Source organism: Bos indicus, chromosome 5 (assembly GCF_029378745.1).
Source record: "Bos indicus isolate NIAB-ARS_2022 breed Sahiwal x Tharparkar chromosome 5, NIAB-ARS_B.indTharparkar_mat_pri_1.0, whole genome shotgun sequence".
Taxonomy (NCBI): domain Eukaryota; kingdom Metazoa; phylum Chordata; class Mammalia; order Artiodactyla; family Bovidae; genus Bos; species Bos indicus.
This window is the reverse complement of record NC_091764.1, coordinates 67,845,507-67,869,935: the sequence shown is the minus strand read 5'-3', so window position 1 is coordinate 67,869,935 and position 24,429 is coordinate 67,845,507. Positions and strand designations below refer to the sequence as shown.

The 24,429-nt window shown below is 43.7% G+C and overlaps 1 protein-coding gene across 1 annotated transcript in view; it reads right to left on the bottom strand.

Moving 5' to 3' along the window:
• Positions 1–9,773: 9,773 nt before the first annotated feature.
• HCFC2 (host cell factor C2) overlaps positions 9,774–24,429 on the bottom strand; it is a 114,985-nt gene continuing 100,329 nt past the window's right edge. The window contains exons 17-19 of the transcript XR_011566666.1: positions 21,136–21,283; positions 11,046–11,147; positions 9,774–10,513 (exon numbers count right to left, since the gene is read on the bottom strand). The gene's annotated coding sequence lies outside the window, so the exon portion shown is untranslated. The remainder of the gene's footprint in view (positions 10,514–11,045; positions 11,148–21,135; positions 21,284–24,429) is intronic.

Genomic DNA, 24,429 nt, shown 5'->3' with positions numbered 1-24,429 from the left:
CTTGGTGTGGTGGTGTGACAGTAAGAGGCATGAGGGGGTTTCTGAGGTATTGGAAAGCTTGTTTCTTTAGCTGGGTGCTGGCTGGATAGGGTCGTTCAGTTTGCAAAAATAATTGCACTTTTCTGTACATACAGTATATTTCAATTATAAAGCATTTCAGAAGGTGACATAATTAAAGAAAAATAGATCATAGTACATGAATATGGGAAAAAATTCTGAAACTGGTACACGGAAGGCAAATTTGGGACACACAGACTCAAACTCCTTCACCTAAACCTAACACTAACCCTAACCCTGACCTGTGTGACCTTGAGCAGCAACTCCCCCACCCCACTTTCTCTCATTCTTCCCTTCCCCCATTTCAAGTCTTTACCACCTCCAGGCTGGTCTTATCAGCTACTCCCAGAGCAAGACATCTTTGAGATACCCCTGCAAAATCCTTATTTCCAAGGGAGTTGCCTTCCCCACTTGGCTGTTTCTAACATTCCTCTTAGGCCTTCACCATATGCTGCCCTAACTAAATTTTAAGTCTCTGAAAGAGGCAGACCCTACAGCATTTACCAACTCCATCAGCTGGGCAGGTTACAATTCACACAACATTGTAAATCAACTACACCTTGGTTTAAAAAAAAAAAAAACAACACAACACACTTCTTTTTTTTTTTTAAATCGGGCAAGTTACTTTTGTGGGTCTCACTTTTTACACTTGCGAAAATCAGAGGTGAGAGGTGGAGTACAATGGTGAAGACCTGGGCTTTGGAATCAAATTGCCTCAGCCATGTTCCACCCCGCCCATATTCTACCACTTATCAGCTGCGGATCTTTGGGCGGGTTTTGTAACCTCTAGGTGCCTCAGTTTCTGTATCTGTAAAATAAGATTGTCCACGTCAAGTGTTTGAACAGTGCTTAGTAACTGTTAGCCACTATGGCCATTACCTGCAAAGCCGAGGAAATACAAGAATCTTTCTCACCTCAAAGAGTAATTGAAAGGATACAGTGGGGTGCGTCAGAAACGTGCTGAAGGATAAAATGCGTCAGAAACGTGAAGATTCACGGGAGTAGGGGCAAGATCTGTCTGATAAGATTGGGGATAGACGGCAAGAGGGTGTGGGGGCCTGAGGGTACATGGCGGCGCCTCACCCAAGACCTACCCAATCAGAATCTCCAGATAAAACTGGTGTAAAACCGCCTCTGGCGCTTTGAGTCTGTCACTCTCAGCCCAGGGTCCTGGATTCCTGAGTAAGTAAGGAAGTGTTAGTCGCTCAGTAGTGCCCGACTCTTTGTGACCCCATGGACTGCAGCCCACCAGGCTCCTCTGTCCATGAGATTTTCCAGGAAAGGACACTGGAGTGGGTTGCCATTTCCTTCTCCAGGGGATCTTCCCAACCCAGGGATCGAAACCAGGGCTCCTGCACTGCAGGTAGATTCTTTACCGACTGAGCTACAAGGGAAAGCCTGCGAGGGGAGGGTAATTACCCCGGGGTAGTCGCTAGGAGTCGGACAGGACTGAGCGACTTCACTTTCAATTTTCATTTTCATGCACTGGAGAAGGAAATGGCAACCCACTCCAGTGTTCTTGCCTGGAGAATCCCAGGGACGGGGGAGCCTGGTGGGCTGCCGTCTATGGGGTCGCACAGAGTCGGACACGACTGAGGCGACTTAGCAGCAGCAGCAGTAAGTGGCTTGGTTCCTTCCCTTCTCCTTCTTTGGGAACGCGGTGCTTGTAACAAGGGTGCACCTTCCACACCCCGCGAGCCAAAAAAAAAAAAAAAGGCCAGTAATTCTCCATAAGGTGGACTCTGAACGCTCTTCGCAGGTCCGGTCTGCCGGCACCTGCCTCCAACCCCCTTGAAAGCTACAAGCCGGGCGGCCCTCCGCCAGCCGCCACCTCTGAGTCTCTCGGTGAACGGGTGTGTGGAGTCGGGGGGTGGGGTGGCCTCTCTCCGCCGCGGGGCATCGCCGGCGCCCGCAGCCGGACAGGCCTCGCCCGTTTTTGGATTCTCCAGCTTGGCACCCGTCAGGCCCGCGACGACGGCCAAAGGCGGCCCGGTTGAGGAGCCTGGAGCGTGGGGCCCCAACCACAGCGGGCCAGCGCCAGCCGTCTGGGGGGTCCCGGGGCCGCGCCTCCGCCCTCGGTCGTACCTGCCGTGCGACCGCCCCGGTCACTCTTGCGTTTGGCCTTCCGCTCGGCCGCCCGCCCCTCCTTGCTCTTGGCGCAGCCCATGGCGCCCGGGGCCCTGTGGGAACTCGAGGCCGAGCGACGCCGAGCGGGGGCCGCGCGCCCCCTGCCGGCCGCCGCCGGAGAGACCTCTTTCAAGACGTAGTTTTTTGTTATAACATTAAAATACGCTAGCCAAAGATGATTAAGAAAATGCAAAATGGGAAGAAGAAAAAGCATCATCCAAAATCTTCCCCTTCAAACTGCTTTTGCTGCGTTTATTACTTCTTCTGAAGACTCTTGAGAGTCCCTTGGACTGCAAGAAGATCCAACCAGTCCATCCTAAAGGAAATCAGTCCTGAATATTCATTGGAAGGACTGATGCTGAAGCTGAAACTCCAATACTTTGGCCACCTGATGCGAAGAACTGACTGATTTGAAAAGACCCTGATGCTTGGAAAGATTGAAGGCGGGAGGAGAAGGGGACGACAGAGGATGAGATGGTTGGATGGCATCACCGACTCAATGGACATGAGTTTGAGTAAACTCCAGAAGTTGGTGATGGACAGGGAGGCCTGGAGTGCTGCGGTTCATGGGGTCACAAAGAGTCAGACAGGACTGAGGGACTGAACTGAACTGATTACTTCTTTTCAGCTTTCCCCTCCCCCCCACACACAATGCATAGTTTTGCACCCAGCTTTTCGCTTAATACTAGCATTTTCCGTCTTATTATGTAGTCCGCCAGATAACTGCCTGGCTTCCATCGACACTTCAGAGTTTGCCAAAGAATGAGACTTATACTGCCATTGTATTTTACACAGAAGCCTGTTCAGACACCCCTACCCCTTACCTTATTCTTTTGTTTGTATAGCCCTGACAGCCTTATAACTTGCCCTATTTTCTCCGTCTCAGGCTGTCTCCTCTCTCCTCCTAAAATGTACTGTTGTTGTTGCATAGTCCCTTGGTCTTGTTCCACTCTTTGTGACCCCATGAACTGTAGCCAGCCAGGCTCCTCTGTCCATGGGTTTCTCCAGGCAAAATTACTGGAGTAGGTTGTCATTCCCATCTTCCCAACCCAGGGGTCAAACCCATGTCTCCTGCATTGACAGGTGAAGTCTTTACCACTGAGCCACTAGGGAAGCCCCCAAAATGTATAACCCAGCAGAATAACTTCTTTGCATGTTTTTTCCCCTTTGTTATATCCCAATAGTCCAGAACAGTGCCCAGGACGTTACAGAAATTCAATATCAAGAGGTGTAAGAGAGGAAACATATCTTTAATAATCAGCAGCACAATAGTGCTTCCAGTGGAGCTAAAGTACTAGGCCTCCTGGTTCTCTTCATTAGACATTTAGTTTCTTGCTTATTTTAAAATATGAATAATGTTGCCATGAGTATCTTTGTGTTTACAGCCTTAAGGCTCTCCTTACACACAGCCAAATTGCTTTTCCAGAAAAGCAGTCCTTGTTTATACTCCTAGGAGTAACGAATGAAAGTTCCACCACTCCCTGAGAGTGATTTTTTAAACACCAAAACCACACTGTGCCACATCAAGCTGGGGGCTGGAGCGGGGGTCACTGTTCTCAATCAGTGCAGTGCTTCATGTTTCTTTCTCTGGTTAATTACCATATGTGAAGCATCCAACCCATATCCGACCCTGTTCTAGGGTTACAGAGTGTCTAATACAAGTTTCTGCTCTTGAGGAACTTCCATCCCAGCTAGATTCAGGGAACTTGTCTGGTCACCAGATGTGTGATAATGCTGCAGGCTCTTGCTTTTTATCTGGGTTTGTGGGCAAGCTTGTTACTTGCTTTTTTGGGGGAGCAACCCAGAATCAAAATGCTCTTGGAAAACACTGGGTGTTAAAAACAGGCACTGCCCCAGCCTCATGTTTGCTGTCCATCATAATAATAACTAAATATAACTAAGCCCACAACCTTGTAAAGGTGAAGGAAAGCTCCCTCCCTTTGTGAACCAAGTCTATTTCCTTTGTTCAGATGGAGTGATTGTTTCAGAGATTTTTTAAAAAAATTATGCTTGTTCAACTTATGCTAAGACTACTATATTGTCAGCAAAATTCCAATTGTGGTTGTCTTTTCTGTGTTTAAACCACACACTTAACTAAAATGAGTTGTTTAGTCACTCAGTTTTGTCCGGCTCTTTGTGACCCCACGGACTGCAGCACACCAGGCTTCCCTGTCCTTCTCTATCTTCTTAAGTTTGCTCAAATTCCTGTCCATTGAGTCAATGATGCCATCTCACCATCTCATTCTGTCACCCTCTTCTCCTGCTCTCAATCTTTCCCAGCACCAGGGTCTTTTCCTTGGCTTTCCCATTAAAAAAAATAATAATAGATAAATAAATAAAAGCTAGCAGAAGTAGCCGACAGTCTTATGCTTGAGTCACCCTATCATGTATCAATCATTTCTTGGACATCCAGTTTAGTCCTTTTCACCTTAATGTTATCTGCATGAGAGCCTCACATGATAGGGACTATTATTCTTCCTATTCTACAGATGGGAATCCTAAGGCCGATCTGGTTCTCCTAGCTCCCAGGCCTCTGCTCGTACCCACTAGTCTCTCTAATCATTGTGATAGTGCAATCCACTGAGCCCTCTGTATGAAAAGGACTCTTCCCCGGGAAATGTTTGGAGTTTGTCCTCCCCATCCACATGCAGAACTGCCCTGACTAGGGACCAAAACCCCCCTACAGGGAAAGTGCAGAGTCCCAACGTCTGGACCACCAGGAAAGTCCTTCCTTCATTTTTAACTTTCTGTGAATAAAACTCTTCAGAGTAACATGAATCAACATTTCATCGAAGTGAAGCTAATAATGTTTTTAAATCTTTAATTTTATCCCAATGGTTATTGACAATTTTTATTCATATTCCAGGTGGTGTTTATATATTTCACTGGAATGTCATGCTCATTAGTGAGTGAAAGTTGCTTGGTTGTGTCTGATTCTTTGCAACCCCATGGACTGTAGCCTGCCAGGCTCCTTTGTCCATGGAATTCTCCAGGCAAGAATAGTGGAGTGGGATGCCATTCCCTTCTCCAGGGGATCTTCCTGACCCAGGGATCGAACCTGGGTCTCCTGCATTGCAGGATTCTTTACCAGCTGAGCTACCAGGGAAGCCCATTCTTATTATGATGACTTATAAAATGTCCCCTCAGTTTTCTTATGCACTAAAATATTCCTCTATTTATAGTAATGCACAAATTCACGGTTCCTAAAAAGTGAATTAATCATCATAGATATATTTATTTCAGCCTGCCTGAGTCAGTGTTGCTATGTAGAAAAGGCTGCATTGGCACACGTTACAAAAACTCCAAGCCTATCTCAAGAAATTCTCCCAGTGGAGCTGGTGGCAGAGGGAGTTTTGGGCATATGAGTTAGCATCTGGTCCCTGCCTGTTTTGTTTTATAGCCTTCTTCCAGTTTTATTGAGATATAGCTGACATACAGAACTGTATAAGTTCAAGATGTACAGCCTAACAATTTACATACATAGATCATGAAATGATCACAATATGTTTAGTGAACATCTGTCATCTCATACAGAACCAAAATTCAAGTACTAGAAAAAAATTTTCCCTGTGATGAGAACTCAGGATTTACTAATCTCTTAACAACTTTCATATAAAACACCCAGCAGTGTTAACTATATTTATGTTATACATCTCATCCCTGGACTTTCCTGGTGGCTCAGATGGTAAAGAATCTGCCTGCAATGCAGGAGACCGGAGTTCAGTCCCTGGGTCAGGAAGATCCCCTGGAGAAGGAAATGGCAACCCACTCCAGTATTCTTGCCTGGAGAATCCCATGGACAGAGGAGCCTGGTGGGCTACAGTCCATGGGGTCGCAAAGAGTCGGCCAGAACTGACTAATTAAGCACACACACACACACACACACATTACATCTCTAGTACTTATTTCTGTTATAACTGGAAATCTGGAAGTTTGTACTTTTTGATTGTCTTTATCAATTCCCCTTTCTGTCAAACCCCCAGCCCTCTGTCTCTGGTAAATACAAATCTGACAAATCTGATCTTTTTTTTTCCTCACAGCCACTCCACATATCATGTGGGATCTTAGTTCTCTGACCAGGGATCACACCCACACCCCCTGCATTGGACATATGGAGTCTTAACCATTGGAACACCAGGGAAGTACCCTGATCTCTTTTTCGGTGAGTTTGGTTTTGAAGTATAATTGATCTAAAGCATTCTGTTAGTTCCTGTTACGCATGTGCATGCATGATAAGTCGCTTCAGTTGTGTCCGTGATCCAGACCCAGACTCTTTTGCAACCTCATGGACTGTAGCCTGCCTGGCTCCTCTGTCCATGGGGTTCTCCAGGCAAGAATACTGAAGTGGGTTTCCATACCCTCCTCCAGGAGATCTTCCTGACCCAGGGATTGAACCTGCATCTCCTGTGACTCCTGCCTTGCAAGCAGATTCTTTACTGCTAAGCCACCGGGGAAGCCCATAGTTATTCAATATTTCTATACATTTCAAAATGATCACCAAGATAAGTCTGACTATGTTATGTTACCACTCAGAGATATTACATTATTATTGGCTATATTCCCCACACTGTGCATTTCATATGTATGACTCATTTATTTTGCAGCTAGAAGTTTGTGCCTCAGTCTGCCTTACCTATTTTCCTTCTCCCTCAGGCCCCTCCCCTCTGGCAATTACCTGTTTGTTCTCCACATCTATGATGCTATTTCTACTTTGTTGTTTGCACGCTTGTTATTTTGTAGATTATATATTTAAGTAAAATCATACAGTATTTGTCTTTTCCTGTCTGACTTACCTCACTTAGCATAATATCCTCTAGGTTGATCACAAATAATAAGATTTCATTCCTATTTATGGCTGAGTATTATTCTTCTTTGGGCTTCTCTGATGGCTCAGTGATAAAGATTTCATCTGCCATTGCAGGAGACGCGGGTTTGATACCTGGGTCGGGAAGATCTCTGGAGAAGGAAATGGCAACCCACTCCAGCATTCTTGTCTGGAAAATCCCATGGACAGAAGAGTCTAGAGGGCTGTAGTATATGGGGTTGCAAAAGAGTCAGACACGACTTAGTGACTGAACAACAGCAACGATATTCTTCTTTATCTGTTCACCTATCAATGGACATTTAAGTCACTTCCATATCTTGGCTATTGTAAAGAATGCTGCAATAACATAGGAGTGCACATATCTTTTCTAATTAGTGTTTTCTTTGGATAAAATTCAGGAGTGAAATTGCTGGAACTTATGGTAGTTCTATTTTTAATTTTTTGAGGAAACTTCATACTGTTTTCCATAGTGGCTGCACAATCATTCAATTTTTATTATTTCCTTTGAGTCTCCAGGAAACCCAATGAGGTTCAGAGAGGTAAGGTGACTCACTCAAGAGCATGTAGCTGATGTTAGGCGGGTTGGAGACGTCAACCTCCATCTTCTGCTTGCACATCCGGTGCCCTTTCCCTCTGACACACCTGCAAGGGCTAGAGACTAGGACCTAAATCCTTGAATAAAGTCTTCGATTGCTGAAGACTGATCAAATGCTGGGACTCCACATCTGTGTTCATAGAAGCATTATTCACAAGAGCCAAAAGATGGAGCCAATCCACGGGTTCACTGATGGGTAAATGGAGAAACAAAATGTGGTCTGTACCTGCACCGGGGCATTGCCTGCTTGCTAAGTGGCTCAGTCGTGTCCAGATCTTTGCGACCCTATGGGTTGTAGCCTGCCGAGCTTCTCTGTCCATGGGATTCTTCAGGCAAGAACACTAGATGTCTCCTGCATTAGCAGGCAGGTTCTTTACCACCAGTGCCACCTGGGAGGCCTGCAATGGGACATTATTCAGCCTAAGAAGGAAGGAAATTCTGACACACACTATCACATAGATGAACTGAGAGGACATCATGCTAAGTGAAATAAGTCAGACACGAAAGAACAAGTATGCATGATTCCATTATATGAGATATTTAAAGCAGGCAAATTCGTGGAGACACAGAGCAGAATGGTGGTTACCAGAGACTGTGGGGAGGGAGAAACAGGGAATTAGTGTTCAGTGGGCCCAGAATTTCAGTTTGAGGAAATGAAGAGAGTTCTGTGGATGCGTGATGGTGGTGGTTGCACAACAATGTGAATGTACCTAATTCCACTCAGATGGACACTTGAAAATGGTTAAAATGGTGAATTTTCTGTTCTGTGTCTTTTACTTTGTTTTTTCTTGGCTGCACCAAGAGGCAGGTGGGATTCTAATTCCTGATCTAAGGACTGAACCTGTGCCCCCTACAATGGAAGTGAGGAGTCTGAACCACTGGCCTACCAGGGAATTCCTAGATCACAATTTTTAAAAATTAAAAAGAAGGAAAATGCTGACTCCTTTAACTGACTTCATGAATACAAGGTAAATTAGTATTAACTCAGGTCAGAGGGCAATGCCTTTGTTGGAGTATGCTCATGTGGACACTTTCTGAGTTAATGTGGTATGTACTATGGATATCTGGCCACACTGGACTACCTAGCACCCCATCCCCCTTTCCCTGGGAAACAGAATCCATCTTTTTTTTGGTAGAGTAATACATACATCCCATGGACGGAGGAGCCTGGTAGGCTGCAGTCCATGGGGTCGCTACGAGTCGGACACGACTGAGCGACTTCACTTTCACCTTACACTTTTATGCGTTGGAGAAGGAAATGGCAAGCCACTCCAGTGTTCTTGCCTGGAGAATCCCAGGGATGGGGGAGCCTAGTGGGCTGCCATCTATGGGGTCGCACAGAGTCAGACACGACTGAAGCGACTTAGCAGCAGCAACACATACCATGAAGTTCAAGGAGACCCAGACCAGACCAGTCACATACTTCATCACTTTGGTCACTGACATTTGAGCAAACAAAAAGAAACTTTATGTCATTTGAGCAAACAAACGCTTAGAGAAATTAAGTGGTTTTTATTAGAATGTCTTCCTACTTCAGTTTGAATGCCAGAGTGATTTATAGCATGTTTACAAATTATTTAAAGCTAGTTCCTTCAAAAGTTGGAGACTAATATCCCTGAGCATAACAGGACTCAGTGACTCACTTCTAACAAAGAGGATGCTGCGTAAATATGAGTCATCTGTGGCTAAATCATAAATGACATGTGCTTCTCACGAGAATGGGACGGCTGGTTCTGGGGGACACTGGCTGCCATGTTATGACGATGCTCAAGCAGCCCTAGGGAGAGGTTCATGCAGTGAGAAGTTAAGGCTTTCTGCCAATAAGCGTTGTGGACCCAAGGCCTTCAGCCAGCAGCCATGTAAGTCACATGGAAGGCTCTTGGAAGCAGATCCTCCAACCCCAGTTAAGCCTTCAGATGACTTCAATGACTGCAGCCCCAGCCAACATCTGACTGTAACTTTATGAGACCTTGTACCAGAATCACCCAGCTAAGCTGCTCCTAAATCTCTTTTTTTGGAGGGCCACACTGCAGCATTTGGGATCTTAATTTGCCAACCAGGGATCGAACCTGTGCCCCCTGTAGTGGAAACACAGAGTCTTAACCACTGACCATCAGGAAGTCTCATGTTCCTAAATTTGACTCACAGAAATAGTGAGACAATAAAAGGTTATTTTTAAAGTGATGAAATTTATTTTTTAATCGCAGTAAAACCCACATAACATTTACCATTTTTTAGGTGTATAGTTTGGTGGTGTCAAGTACATGCATATTGTTGTGCTACCATCTAGCTTCAGAACATTTTCCTTTTTGCAAAAACTTCAGACTTCACCTGCATTGTCAGCAATTCTGGGTATTAAGACTGCTCATCCACACAGCTGATTTTGGACTTACCAGCCTCCATAACAATGTGAGCCAGCTCCTTATAAATTTCTTAAAATCTTTTCTGTATGTAAACATACACATTCTGTTGGTTCTGTCTCTCTGGAGAACCCTGACTAACACAACATTGTATGTGAATGTGCATTCAAAACCAGCCTGGAAGAGCCTGTAGTCTTAGAAACACTTGGTCTGCAGCCTCACATGTCACCCCATTTAAGAATCCTGTAGGCAAATTCCTCCCAGTCCTTTGTGCTTTTGTGACACCTCTCTATCAAGCGTTAGTCCCTCAGGCATGTCTGACTCTGCGACTCCATGGACTGTAGCTTGCCAAGCTCCTCTGTCCATGGAATTCTCCAAGCAAGAATGCTGGAGTGGGTTGCCATTTCCTTCTCCAGGGGATCTTCCTGACCCAGGGATCGAACGCAGGTCTCCCACATTACAGGCAGATTTTTACCATCTGAGCCACCAGGGAAGCCTCTCCATGATTGGCTGGAATGGCAGCATGACTGTAACTTCATTTCCTCACAGCTGTAAAGAAGAAAGAACCGAAACTCAAAATTCTTGACATGTCCCCATGTGCATCTTAAATGTTCACATAATCAGCTTACTGAATACATTTTTAAAAGCATTCAATTTCTTCTAGATTGCTCTATATTGTTCAGTTTTCTAAAAAGCCATTGTACTGCAGGGTGTACATATGAATATGGTATGTGGTTGTTTTTTAGTTGCTAATTAAACTGTATCTGACCCTCTGCAGCCCCATGGACTGTAGCCTGCCAGGCTTCTCTGTCCATGGCATTTCCCAGGCATGAATACTGGAGTGGGTTAGCATTTCCTTTTGTGTAATAATGTGTAAAAAAAGATACCGATAGATCAATCAACTGATCTAACATCTGTTTATCTATCTATTCATATATGTCCATGGTTGCATATTCATGAACCTTCTCTGGCAATTCACAAATGAAACTGATAACATTGGCTGTGTCCTGGGACAGGAAACAAAAGATAGTAGGGAAAAACGGATAGAGAGTTGTTTTAAAAACATGAATTTATTCCTCACATTTCTGGAGGCTGGAACTCCAAGATCAAGGCACCAACAAATCTGTCTTGTGTGAGCACACTTCCTTGTTCATAGAGGGCCATCTTCTTGCAGTGTCCTCACCTGGTAGAAGGGGACAGGGATCTTGGTGGAGTCTTGTAAACACATCTTAATCTTTATAAACACATTGATCCCATTCAGGAGGGCTCCATTATCATGACCTAATTACCACTCAGAGGCCTGGTTCCTAATACCATCACACTGGGCATTAGGATGTAACGTGAATTTGGGAGAAATACAGACATTCAGTGTATAGCATCCAGCAAGAGAGGACCATTTAAATAAATTATGTTGTTGTTTAGTTGCTTAGTAATGTCTCACTCTTTTGCAACTCCCTCTAGGCTGTAGCCCACCAGGCTCCTCTGTCCATGGGATTTCCCAGGCAAGAATACTGCGATGGGCTGCCGTTTCCTTCTCCTAGGGATCTTCCCAACCCAGGGATTGAACCTAATGTCTCCTGCATTGCAAACAGATTCTTTACTGCTGAGCCACAGGGGAAGTCCAAATAAATGATGACATATCCATAAAAGGAAATGCTTGGCCTCCATAAAAAGAATGAGAAAGCTTTAATGTGCTAATATGCACAGTCTCCAAAATCATTTTTAAGTATAATAAGCCAGAGCAAGGTATATAGCCACATGAACAGCATACTACCATTCTGTTTTTTGTTTTTAAAAAGAGAAAAGAGAAAAAGAATCTATATATGTACTTGCTTATAAGTACAGATTCTATCTGTGTAAGGATTTACAAAGTAGTAACAATAATTCTGAAAGAGATGGGAAATACCAGACCACCTGACCTTCCTCTTGAGAAATTTGTATGAAGGTCAGGAAGCAACAGTTAGAACTGGACATGGAACAACAGACTGGTTCCAAATAGGAAAAGGAGTACGTCAAGGCTGTATATTGTCACCCTGCTTATTTAACTTACATGCAGAGTACATCGCGAGAAACGCTGGACTGGAAGAAACACAAGCTGGAATCAAGATTGCCGGGAGAAATATCAATAACCTCAGATATGCAGATGACACCACCCTTATGGCAGAAAGTGAAGAGGAACTCAAAAGCCTCTTGATGAAGGTGAAGGTGGAGAGTGAAAAAGTTGGCTTAAAGCTCAACATTCAGAAAACGAAGATCATGGCATCTGGTCCCATCACTTCATGGGAAATAGATGGGGAAACAGTGGCTGACTTTATTTTTTGGGGCTCCAAAATCACTGCAGATGATGACTGCAGCCATGAAATTAAGACACTCCTTGGAAGGAAAGTTATGACCAACCTAGACAGCATATTGAAAAGCAGAGACATTACTTTGCCAACAAAGGTCCATCTAGTCAAGGCTATGGTTTTTCCTGTGGCCATGTATGGATGTGATTGTTGGACTGTGAAGAAAGCTGAGCGCAGAAGAATTGATACTTTTGAACTGTGGTGTTGGAGAAGACTCTTGAGAGTCCCTTGGACTGCAAGGAGATCCAACCAGTCCATTCTGAAGGAGATCAGCCCTGGGATTTCTTTGGAAGGAATGATGCTAAAGCTGAAACTCCAGTACTTTGGCCACCTCATGCGAAGAGTTGACTCATTGGAAAAGATTCTGATGCTGGGAGGGATTAGGGGCAGGAGGAGAAGGGGATGACAGAGGATGAGATGGCTGGATGGCATCACTTACTCGATGGACGTGAGTCTGAGTGAACTCCGGGACTTGGTGATGGACAGGGAGGCCTGGCGTGCTGCGATTCATGGGGTCGCAAAGAGTCGGACATGACTGAGCAACTGAACTGAATTGAACTGAACTGAACAATAGTTGTTTCCAGTGAGGGACTAGGGACGTGGAGACAGAGGTGGGTGTGACTTCAGCTGCATATCTTTTGGTATCTCTTGAATTTTGAATCATGAATGCAAACCATATTTAAAAAGAAACTCCTTTTAAAAACTTAAGGGGACTTCCCTGGTGGTCCAGTGGCTAAGAATCTGCCTTCCAATACAGGGACTGTGGGTTCAATCCCTGGTTCGGGAAATAAGATCCCACATGCTGCAGAGCAGTAAAGTCTGTGTGCTGCAACAACTGAGCCCTTGGGACACAACTAGAGTCCATGCACCACCATGCAGCACAACGAAGGATCCCACATGAAGAGAATAAGATCCGATGCAGCAAAATAAACACATACTTTTTAAAAAATATATTAACTTAAAAAAAGAAAAATGAGCTTGGAAGCAGGTTTTTCTATTGATCCTTCAGATAAGAACTCACCCTGGCTAGATCCCTGGCTACCAGTCTGTGAGGTGGTATATGGCACGTGGTTGTAAGCTGCCAAGTTTGTGTATTGCTTCATAAGCATGGACCCAAGATAAGTTTCAGGGAGATTAGTGCCAGCCTTGTTTATTTTTTTATTTTGGCTGCACTGTGCAGCATGCGGGATCTTAGTTCCCCCACCAGATTGAACCCATGCACCCTGCATTGGAAGCGAGGAGTCTTAACCACTGGACCGCCAAGGAAGTCCCCTAGCACATTTATCGATAACTATGAGATGGAAGATTTGCACCTGATCTCAACGAGAACTCCTTGAAGGGGCTCACTCGGCAGTGATCTCAAGGTTGCTACAGAGCAAAAGAAAAGAAAGTCAATGAGCAAGCCACATATAGCTCGTGTTCCCGGCCTCCTGGACACTCCTTTCTAATGCTAGCTTTTCATGGACCCTTTTAGACAAGCTATCCTCAAGTGAAAGAGTCCAGCTGATTGTATTTGGCAGGCATGTCACCTGTGCTCCTTTCTCAGCATCATCCCAGGGGTTCAGAGGCCTCTTTTGAGCTGCCAACAATGGTTTAAAAGCAGATTTTTGTACTAGTTGAGTCTTGTCACTCCTGCCTCTTTTACAGTTTCTCTTTCCAAAAATGGCCCATAATTTTACTGAGAACTTCTAAAGAAGGATTCTCCGTTTGGAAAAAAAAAACACAAAAAACCCTTTGAAGCCCTGTGTATGGAGAGATCTTAAAGTAGGAAATGGCAACCCACTCCAGTATTCTTGCCTGGAAAATTCCATGGACAGAGGAGCCTGGCAGGCTGCAGGCCATGGGATTCCAGAGTCTGACACAACTGAGCCACTGAGTATGCACCCACAGGCACCAACTGGTTCCCCAAAAATGTGTGAGGCCTTTCTCAAGTTTCCTAGTATTTCTATTCAGCAGCCATGTTACATCTTCTGTGCTTGAGACAGACTTTGACAGAAGGATCTAGGAGTAAGTGCTCATTTTAGATTTTTCTGAACATTAGTAAGAATAAACTTTATGGTTTGTGAAAATCACTGGGAGCAGGGGGAACGAGGTGGAAAGGCCCATGGCTTTAGTACTTGGAGAAGGAACATCAGGTTTCTTATTCTTCTTTTAATTATTTGGCAGTGCTGTTTCAGGATCTTTAGTTGTCGCATGTGAACTCTTAGTTGCAGCATGTGGGATCTAGTCCCCTGACCAGGAATCCAACCTTAGTCCCCTTCACTGGGAACTCAGAATCCTAGCCACTGGTCCATTAGGGAAGTACCAAGCACCAGGCTTCTTAACCCAGACATCTTAAAGTGGCCATACGGATAGTATCTGCAACAGCAAGAATGTTTACAATCCAAAAGAGAACTAAGCCAAAAAAAAGCTAAACTTAGCCAAAGGAATGAATTTTGGTATTTACATTTGGAAATGGGTTTGCCTGATTTCTTGCACAACCAGACAAGAATGAAGCTGCAGTGACCCAAGACTCTGCTCTGACTCACAGAAACCGAACCAAGAGAGGCTAGAGACCCATAGTTTCCTCACCCAAAGATTCTGCCTCCTACCCGATATTGTGAGAGCAGTGCCTTACTTTTCATGTCTAATCCACACTTTCTCAGAGTAAAGGTGAGATAATAATGAAGCATTTTTATTAAAAAAATAAAGTCATTGGGGACTCTTTCAGGTGCAATTGACACAAACACCGAAGTAACTAGATTAAATGAAAAGACAACTCATTGACGCATGGGAAGGAAAGGCTGTTGGCTTCAGGCACATCTTGATCCAGGAGCTCAAATGATGTTATCAGGACTCCCTTTCTGTTAAACAGGTCTTCTCTACTGGAGAATATAATGATCACTGGCAGCTCCAACTTACCTCCTACCAGCTTAGTCTCCTCAGAGGCAGGAGAGCATTTCCCCAAATCCCATTGGCAGAAAAATCTCAAGGAAGACTTTTTTTTAAGTAGGATTTTGAATGGTCTCATTTGGGTCATGTGCCCAATCCGGAGCCATTCATTATGTCTGAGGACATAGAGTCCCTTGGGAGCTGGATATGAGCAGAACCATGGTGGCGCAGATGGTAAAAAAAATCTGCCTGCAATGCAGGTGACCCGGGTTCAACCCCTGGGTTGAGAAGATGCCCTGAGGAAGAGAATGGCTACCCACTCCAGTATTCTTGCCTGGAGAATTCTATGGAGAGAGGAGCCTAGTGGGCTACAGTCTATGGGGGTCACAAAAGTTGGACACAACTAAGCCATTCACACACACACACACACACTCATACTAAATGGGAAGGTTTTTCTACAAGGAAGAAGGATGCTGTTTGCAGAAGAGGGAAGGGATGTCAGTCAGGCAGACAATTACAACAGATATTCTCCACAAAAGACTTTGCAGAGTAACTTATCCAGCCTAATAGAGAGGCAGAAGGAAGAAAGAGGTGAAGGATGGGGTGCCAACTGTGGAACACACTTTTTTTTTTTTTTTTCCATGTCTAATTTCTTGTTTTCCTCCTTCCTTCAATCATTTTATTCAACAAATCTCCTTGCTTGCTGGCAACAGTAGGAACTGGGATTTCAGACTTACAACATCACATTCGAGGGTTTTAATAGAGACATGAACAGTGGAGGCTGGACAGACTTCCTGAGAATTTAATTCTGAGTCAGGTCTGAGCAGTGATAAAGGAGATCATGAGGTGGGGGAGGAGAGGTGAAGAAATGCCAGGTCAAGGAGACAGCTGGCATCAAGTTATGGCCATTCTGGCAGGGTAGGCACATTTATTCAACACTGGAACATTCCCCACAGCTGGGGCAGGGGCTGGATGGGAGGAAGGAGGGCCGGTGATGAGAGAGGAGCCAGGAGAGGGACCTCAGGGCAGACTGTGAAGCGCCTTGAACCTCACGCCAAAGCGTCCGGACTTGATCTTATCTCTAGGTTTGGGGGAGGTTTTTCACCTGAGAATTAATTTTTCAAGTATTTTTATGATGATGTCTCTGGCAGCTGACAAGAAGGTGAGGTGGGATCGGGCAAGATGGCTGGCAAGGAGCCCAGTTTGGAGGCTAAGTTTGGAATCCTGATGAGAAGTGACAAAGCCCCCAAAGGCAATGGCAGAAGGGAGGGTGGGAGGCAGAGCTCAGGTTGAGCTTAGGTAGAATCCATGGGACTTGATTCTGCCACAGTTCAGAGAAGAATTGGTTCACAGAAGAGGTATAGGGAGACCAGAGTTTAAAGTAAGGAACTACTGCCCTCCCCTGACAAATTATTGACAGGATGAATCATCCATTAAGAGATGGGAAAGGTGACTGTAGTTTCAGAACAGAAGATGCTTGTTTCTGGGACACATCAGGAGGTATGTGTTGCATTTGTGTGGATTTTCATTTCATTCGCTTTTCAACATTTTTAAAATATATTTATGTATTTATTTTTGGCTGTGCTGGGTCTTCATTGCTGCACATGGACTTTGTCTAGTTTTGGAGAGTGGGGCTGCCCTTCACTGTGGAGAACAGGCTTCAGTACTTGTGGCATGTGGGTTCAGTAGTTGCAGTGCATGATTCGTTGCTCCTGTGCGTGTCGGATCTTCCTGAACAAGGGATCAAACTTGTGTCTCCTTGCATTGGCAGGCAGATTCTTACCCACTGTACTACCGGAGAAGTCTCCCAAACTTTTAAATGTATTTATTTTTATTTTTGACCATGCTGCATCTCAGTTGCTTTGCACAGGCTTTCTCTAGTTGTGATGAGCAGGGGCTACTCTTCATCGCAGTGCATGGGTTTCTCACTGAAGTGGCTTCTCTTGCTGCAGAGCATAGGCTTTAGGATGCATGGGCTCACTCATGGGCTCAGTAGTTGCAGCTCACAAGTTCTGGAAAGCAGCTCAGTCATTGTAATGCATGGGCTAAGTTGCTTCACGGCTTGTGGAATCTTCCTAGACCCTGGATCAAACCCTTGTCATCTGCACTGGCAGGTAGATTCCTATTCACTGTACCACCAGAGAAGTCCATCATTTCATTCACTTCTCAAGAAACATTTATTAGGTCCTGTTATATGCCAAGTCCCATGCTAGATGCTTAATACAAATTAGGAGTGAAACAGACATTGCTCTTGTCATCATGGAGCTTTCTATACACTGTACTGGAGGAAAGGAAGATAAACAAATGTATGTATAGTTAAAACATACAAACTCTTTTAAATGTATAAAGACAATTGATTTCAGGTGCAAGGAAAAGAAATGAAGGGAGCAGAGAAGCTCCTAAGATCGGTGGTCAAGATGAGACTAGATTCTGAGTGGGACTGTCCACATCACCTTTCATCTGGGGAGGGTGTTTCTAGACAAGCAGATGTCAAACTAATGACAATTTTGCTATATTAATAAATTTCATTTTGAATTCAAAACCACTCTTTTCTCCAGGTGTTGTGCAGTTTTAAATGTACTTTGAGTAATTTGCTTTACTTACCCTCAAGTTTTATGACTATAACTCATTTAGAATTTAGAATCTGCAGTAATTCTCTGTATTTGCTGACTGATTTATGTGCTGTTCCTTGGGCAGATTGTTACAATAATGGCTCCCACTCTATCACTGTTTCCCAGATCCAGTCTCTTAGGTAGACCCCTCCCACACTGACATGTGGTATGGCCATGGGACTTGCTTTGACCAATGGAAGACATTGGTATCATGTCTTTAGGAGACATGGTACAAGCAGGGGCTTCCCAGGTGGCTCAGTGGTAAAAAATGCACCTATCAATGCAAGAGACACAGGAGACGTGAGTTCAACCCCTGAGTCGGGAAGATCCCCAGGAGAAGGAAATGGCAACCCACTCCAGTATTCTTGCCTGGAGAATCCCATGGATAGAGGAGCCTGGCGGGCTGCAGTTCATGGGGTCGAAAAGAGTCGGACACGACTGAGCATGCAGGCACAACTCAGCACATGATACAAGCAGAGAATTAAAAGTGCTTGAACACTGGGCTTGCCCTTTCTTGCTCCCTGAGAATGACATGTGAGGAAGCCTGAGCTAGCCTCCTGGAGGACGAGTATCCCAGCTGAGGCCTCAGAGATCAGTCAGCTCTCAACCAGACGACTGTCACCACAGGAGTGAGCCTAGACAACCAGCAGGAAATCCATCTAGTTGAGCTCAGTCTAAATGAATAACCCAAAGAAATGTTGAGGAAATTAAAGGATTCTTGTTTTAAGTCATTAAATTTCAGGGGCTTTTTATGCAGCAATAGATAACTGATATGGTAGTCTTTAAACAGCTTAGTTATTATTTTTTAAACAAGAAAACTAAAAAGCAGCAAAGATAAATGATCCTACTAAGATCTCATCAGAGTTCGGGGTGTATCTGAATTCTTACTTTACATCCTAAAGACCACTTCATTTCTGCAAGACCTAGTATCTTTTGGAAAATATCTAAACCTAAACCTACTAATAAATCAAGATTCCCCAGCTTCCTAGTTTTCTTAGCATATCTTAAAGTGATATTAAGATACTGGGCTTTCATATAATTTTAAATTATTAAGAGCCAAGATTATATTTAACTATATGACTAAACAGAACTAAACTGATCATTTTCAAAACAGCCACAGAACTCCATAACTTACAACCTTCTGGGAAATATATTATTCTATCATTCTAAACAGCAAACAAATTGAAAGGAAATAGAAGGACCTTTTACTCAGCTTGTTAAAAATAAATCATTGTGACTTTTTTCCTTTGTGCTTATAGAAGAAATGTATTTTTCCAGTTCTTTGAAATATTACAACAATAACTAAACCTAAAGCAGTAAATAATATAACACATATGTTTCTGAATCTTTAGATATGGAATAATTTGTTCCCTAGGACAAAAGAGAAACCTATATCTCTTTAATGTATTCTATGTTTTTTAAAATGTGAAAATCACTTTCAACTTTTTAATAATAATGACCTGAAGATGTTAAGTTACTTGCCCAAGACTACAGATTATAAGTCACAAAAATGGAATCAAGTATTTTTCTTTTTGATGCTAAACCCCATTCTCTTAACTTTCCTATTCTATCATTATATAAGTAATACGTGCTCACTTTCTTCTTCCTAACAAAATATTTTTGCAGTTTCCCATCTTCCACCCAATAGACACATGCTTCTGGGGAGATGGGCACTTGACCATCTTGAAGGCATGGTTCTTATTGGTCTACCTTTATCAATCATAGTGGTCTCAGCTGGCTTACACATGGACATGTGATCCTTGTAACACATAGGAAAAGTCTGTTGGGGCATTTATTCCTAAAAAGAGAGAATTCTTTTTCAGCTCTCCAGCTACAGGGACCCTAACTAACTTGACAGTCTCTGAGCACCTAAGGCTCTGCTTTCCAGGGTGGCTTCCAGCCAGTGATGAAGTGCGGTTGGGATGCTAAGACAGACTTGTTCCTGGGAGACATGAGACTCCCCTGACAGGTGAAGTTTGATCAAAGGTGACTTTCACTCGGTGCTTTTGGCCTTCTCTGCTGAGAATTCTAAGTATGGATGCTTCTCCTGAGACTGCTGCACTTAAGCCCCTTGAAGGGAGCTGCCCGAAAACAAGGCCTGCTCCCAGAGAATGGCAAAGCAGAGAGATGGAAAGAACCTAGGTCTCCAATGGTGTTCTGACCTATTGAACTGATCAACCCCAGGGTCCCCCTCCCCGTGGACTTCTTGTTTTGAAGGCAATACATTTTCTTATTGTGTGAGCCACTGAGTTGAGGTGTTCTTTACTTGCAGCAGAAAGCATTGTCGGGGATAGAATTATTCTCCAACCTCACTTCCTAGAAGAAATCTCTGATAACATTACTATGCACTTTTCCAATACATTTACAAACATGCACATAATTTTGCAACTTGATTTATTTTGTAGTCATCAATATGTTATACACATTCCTCCATATAGGTACCTATAGATCTACCCGTCTTTCTTTTTCACAGCCACACAGAATTCTACTTGGGTATATGCCCTCATCAATGTGCTTCTACCTACGATCATTCACGCCTGCCCTTTTTCTGAGTCAAGAAACTTGAGAATCCCCGGAGGAGCCTTCTTTAGAGGTTAGATTACTATGTTCCTCCTCTTTCCAACCCAGCAACGAAGCCGCTGTCAATGCAGGGGGAAATACACTTTCTAATGAAAACCAAAGTTAGTCTGAGCAAACAAGTCAGACGTAGGAACCAGAGAGAGCAGACGTTGAGTGTAATAGAAGACAGACCTCCTAGCGAGACCTGGTCACAGAGATGCAGCCTGAGACTGTGCCGAAGAGAGGACGAGTATTCCAGATTATTCTAGATACTTTTCGCTCCTTCACTACACCGGCCTCTCCTCCTTCTCGGCTGCCTGGTACACCAGGTTCTGGGGGCCGCGAGAGAGGAGGCGTGACTGGGCTTAGACGGAAGAATCATCCTGCAGGAAGAGCCTCAGCTGCTCACGTTGAGCTCGGTGGGCTAGCAGACACCCACTCCACGCCACCCAGCCTAGCCAGCTTTCCACCTCCCTCGCCCGGCGGGAGTCCGGCCACGTCCCCTAAACAGTCAGACCCACCCCAGCCCCACCCACAACCCACCTGCGGCCCCGCCCCCGCCCCGCCCCCTGCTGGCCGATGGGCTTCTGGGTCTAGAGTCCTCCTCTCCTGATACAAGGGGATGTTTTGAGCCGCAAACTCAAAAACTCAAAACTACAAACCAAAACAGCACAGAAAGTGTTCATGCTAAGGTGCTGTTTTTGTAAGTCTCATTCTAAGGTGCTGTATTTGTTAAAGAGTCAAACAGCTAATGCGGTCCACCTAATGAGATCATTCATCTTACCTTCTGAAAGCCCAAGCCCTACACAAAGGTGTTGAGGGTAGAACTCTGCGCCGGGATCCTTTCCACGAAGCTTCCCACGTTCAGCCGGCTGGTTTCAATCACTCTATGCACCTCAAACTGGCCTGGTTTAGAGATGGATCTTATCTGGCTGGAAAGATAAAAGCAGCGGGCTTTTTTTTTTTTTTTAAGCTTGCGTAGGCCTGCTTGCTTATTATAGCAAACATCAAAATAGCACCACAGTTCAGTTCAGTTCAGTTCAGTCGCTCAGTCATGTCTGATTTTTGCGACCCCATGAATCGCAGCATGCCAGGCCTCCCTGTCCATCACCAACTCCCGGAGTTCACTCAAACTCACGTCTATCGAGTCGGTGATGCCATCCAGCTATTTCATCCTCTGTCGTCCCCTCTTTCTCCTGCCCCCAATCCCTCCCAGCATCAGAGTCTTTTCCAATGAGTCAACTCTTCGCATGAGGTGGCCAAAGTACTGGAGCTTCAGCTTTAGCATCATTCCCTCCAAAGAACACCACATCATATATTAAATATACTTTTAAAATTTTTGCTATGTTATTTGCAAAAGAGGGTTTAATATGCCAATGTTTATCTAAAAAGAGGGAGATACAAATCTTTATGTATATGTATGTATATTTACTTATTTGGCAGAGAAAAGGACAATGGGAAAATATACCATTAAAATGAACAGTTATCTATAGGGAGAAAAAGAAACTGATTGGAAAGAATAGAAATACAAGTTAGTCGTTGAATGTACCTTGTTTTGCAGATTCAAGGGATCTTTTGATATTTTATATAATTAGAAAAATAATGTTAAATAAAAAACAATATTTAACAGTGAAAGCAAGTTAAAAAAAAAAAAAAGAAGTTAACTGTATATTCAATTGTAATATAACCATACTATGAAGAAATAACTGTGACCAAAATAGCAAACAACCCTGTACTGGAAGATGCTAGAGAACTAAGTCATTATTCTGAAAACTATTAATAAAGAGAAAGAATCAAACATTTACCTTGCCTCTTTTATACAAACTATGCTTTGGGGTAACCAATTAATTGATGAAGGAACATTTCTTTTTTATAGTATTCCAATTATTAAAAGAAGGAATGATAAAATTAGAATATCACCATTCTACAACATTGAATGAATTAATGGATCTAGGCAATGATCATCAATGGTTGCAAATGTCTCAAAAAGAAATACAGCCAGATACTGTGTGCTTCCTGATAGAGGTCCTCTGACTGAGGTTTCTAAAGAATTCTGATTACATAAGAATCTAGTCAGGTAACTTGGTCTGACTACCAAAGAACTCAGAGGAAATACCAGGAAAAGGAGGAGTATGAAGTGACTCTGAAAGGTACAAAGTAGCATAATCCAGACTCTGACAAATTCCATGGGACAAACACCTGGTTTATTCAACAAGAAAAATTGTCAGTAAGATCAAAAGGCATTTAAGAGACATCATTCATTTACAATGACTGGACTTTATTTGGACCTTAATTCAAACAACTCTTTTAAAAAACCAGCTCTATAAACAAACACACATATTTGAACTTCTGGGTAGATATTTGATGGTATTACAATTTTATTGTTTATTTATATTTACTGGGTTTGGGGGGTTATATTTTGTGTTTTTGTGGTTATATTTTTTTAAGAGCCCTTGTCTTTTCAAAGTAAATGTTGAAATATTTACAAACAAAATGATAGGATGGATGTCTAGAATGTTTTTGAAAATAATCCTGGCTTGGGGGCAGGGCAGTGGGTAGGGATGTAGATAAACAAGATGGGCCATGAGTTGATCATGGTTGACACTATTTTCTTTACATTTGTATTTGCTTGATACAGTGTTTTAAGAAATCTTTTGGAAAGAGTTCTTATAATTTTGCTTCTGAAATTACTTTCCTGTGAAAGTCAGTCGGACACTCACTAGTGTCCGACTCTTTGCAACCTCATGGACTATATATAGTCCATGGAATTTTCCAGGCCAGAATATTGGAGTGGGTAGCCTTTCCCTTCTCCAGGGGATATTCCCAACCCAGGGATGGAACCCAGGTTTCCTGCATTGCAGGCGGATTCTTTACCATCTGAGCCACAAGGTAAGCCCAAGAATACTGGAGTGAGTAGCCTTTTCCTTCTCCAGGGGATCTTCCCAACCCAGGGATTGAACCCAGGTCTCCTGCATTGCAGGTGGATTCTTTACCAACTGAGCTATCAGGGAAGCCCTGAAATTACTTTAATTTCATTTAATTTGAGAAATTCATGAGAAATTCATTTAATTTGGCTACAATTTCACGTTTTGGAATTCTTTCCAACTAAGAAAGCAATGATAATAACAGTCAGTACACATCCTTAGAGTATGCCAAGCACGCGTCTAAGTGTTTTGCTCATTTAACCTTTTCAACAGTCTTTGAAATTAGTAGTATAACTATCCCCATCTTATATATGGGATTACAGAACATGAGGAAATAGAAGCTCGGGGAGACTATAAACAACAACTCAGGTGTTGTTGGCCAGAAGTCACAAAGTAAATGAGGAGCCAAGATCTGACCACAGGCAATGTGGCTTCACAGTTCATGGTTTTAATACAAGGGGCTTCCCAAGTGGCACTAGTGGTAAAGAACCTGCCGCCCAATGCAGGAGACAAACGAAATGCTGGTTCAGTCCCTGGGTCAGGAAGAGCCCCTGGAGTGAAGCGTGGCGACCCACTCCAGTATTCTTGCCTGGAGAATCCGATGGACAGAAGAGCCTGGCACGCTACAGTTCCATAGTGTCACAGAGTCGGACACGACTGAGTGACTAAGCACAGCAGAGCAACCTTCATTAACTTACATTCTGAGCTTTTTCTCTTTGTATTTTAGAGCAGTATTTTTTGCAAGATCCCAAATATTTTCAAAAGTTCCAAATATCTCACAGGCCCTGTGCCCTGGGCCTCTCCTGCTCAGTGTATAAAACACCTGAGGTCTGGGGCAGAAGTTCTTAGGTGTTTGTATCAACCTGATCCTCCTGTCCTGGTCTTGTCACCTTTCAACATCCCTCCCCATTGTCTCTATCTGCCTCTTTGGTATATCTGCAACTCACCTTCTGGAGTGGATCCCAGTGTAGTTTTTTTAAAATATTTATTTATTAGGCTGCACTAGGTCTTACTTGCAGCATGGGGGATCTTTAGTTGCAGAATGAAGATCCCAGTGTATTCTTCCTTGAGAGACGAGTTTCAGTTTGCTCCCAAAGAAGGCATTTTGGTTTTCCCACTTCTCCGTACCTCACAGGGTTTGTTGGCCACTGTAG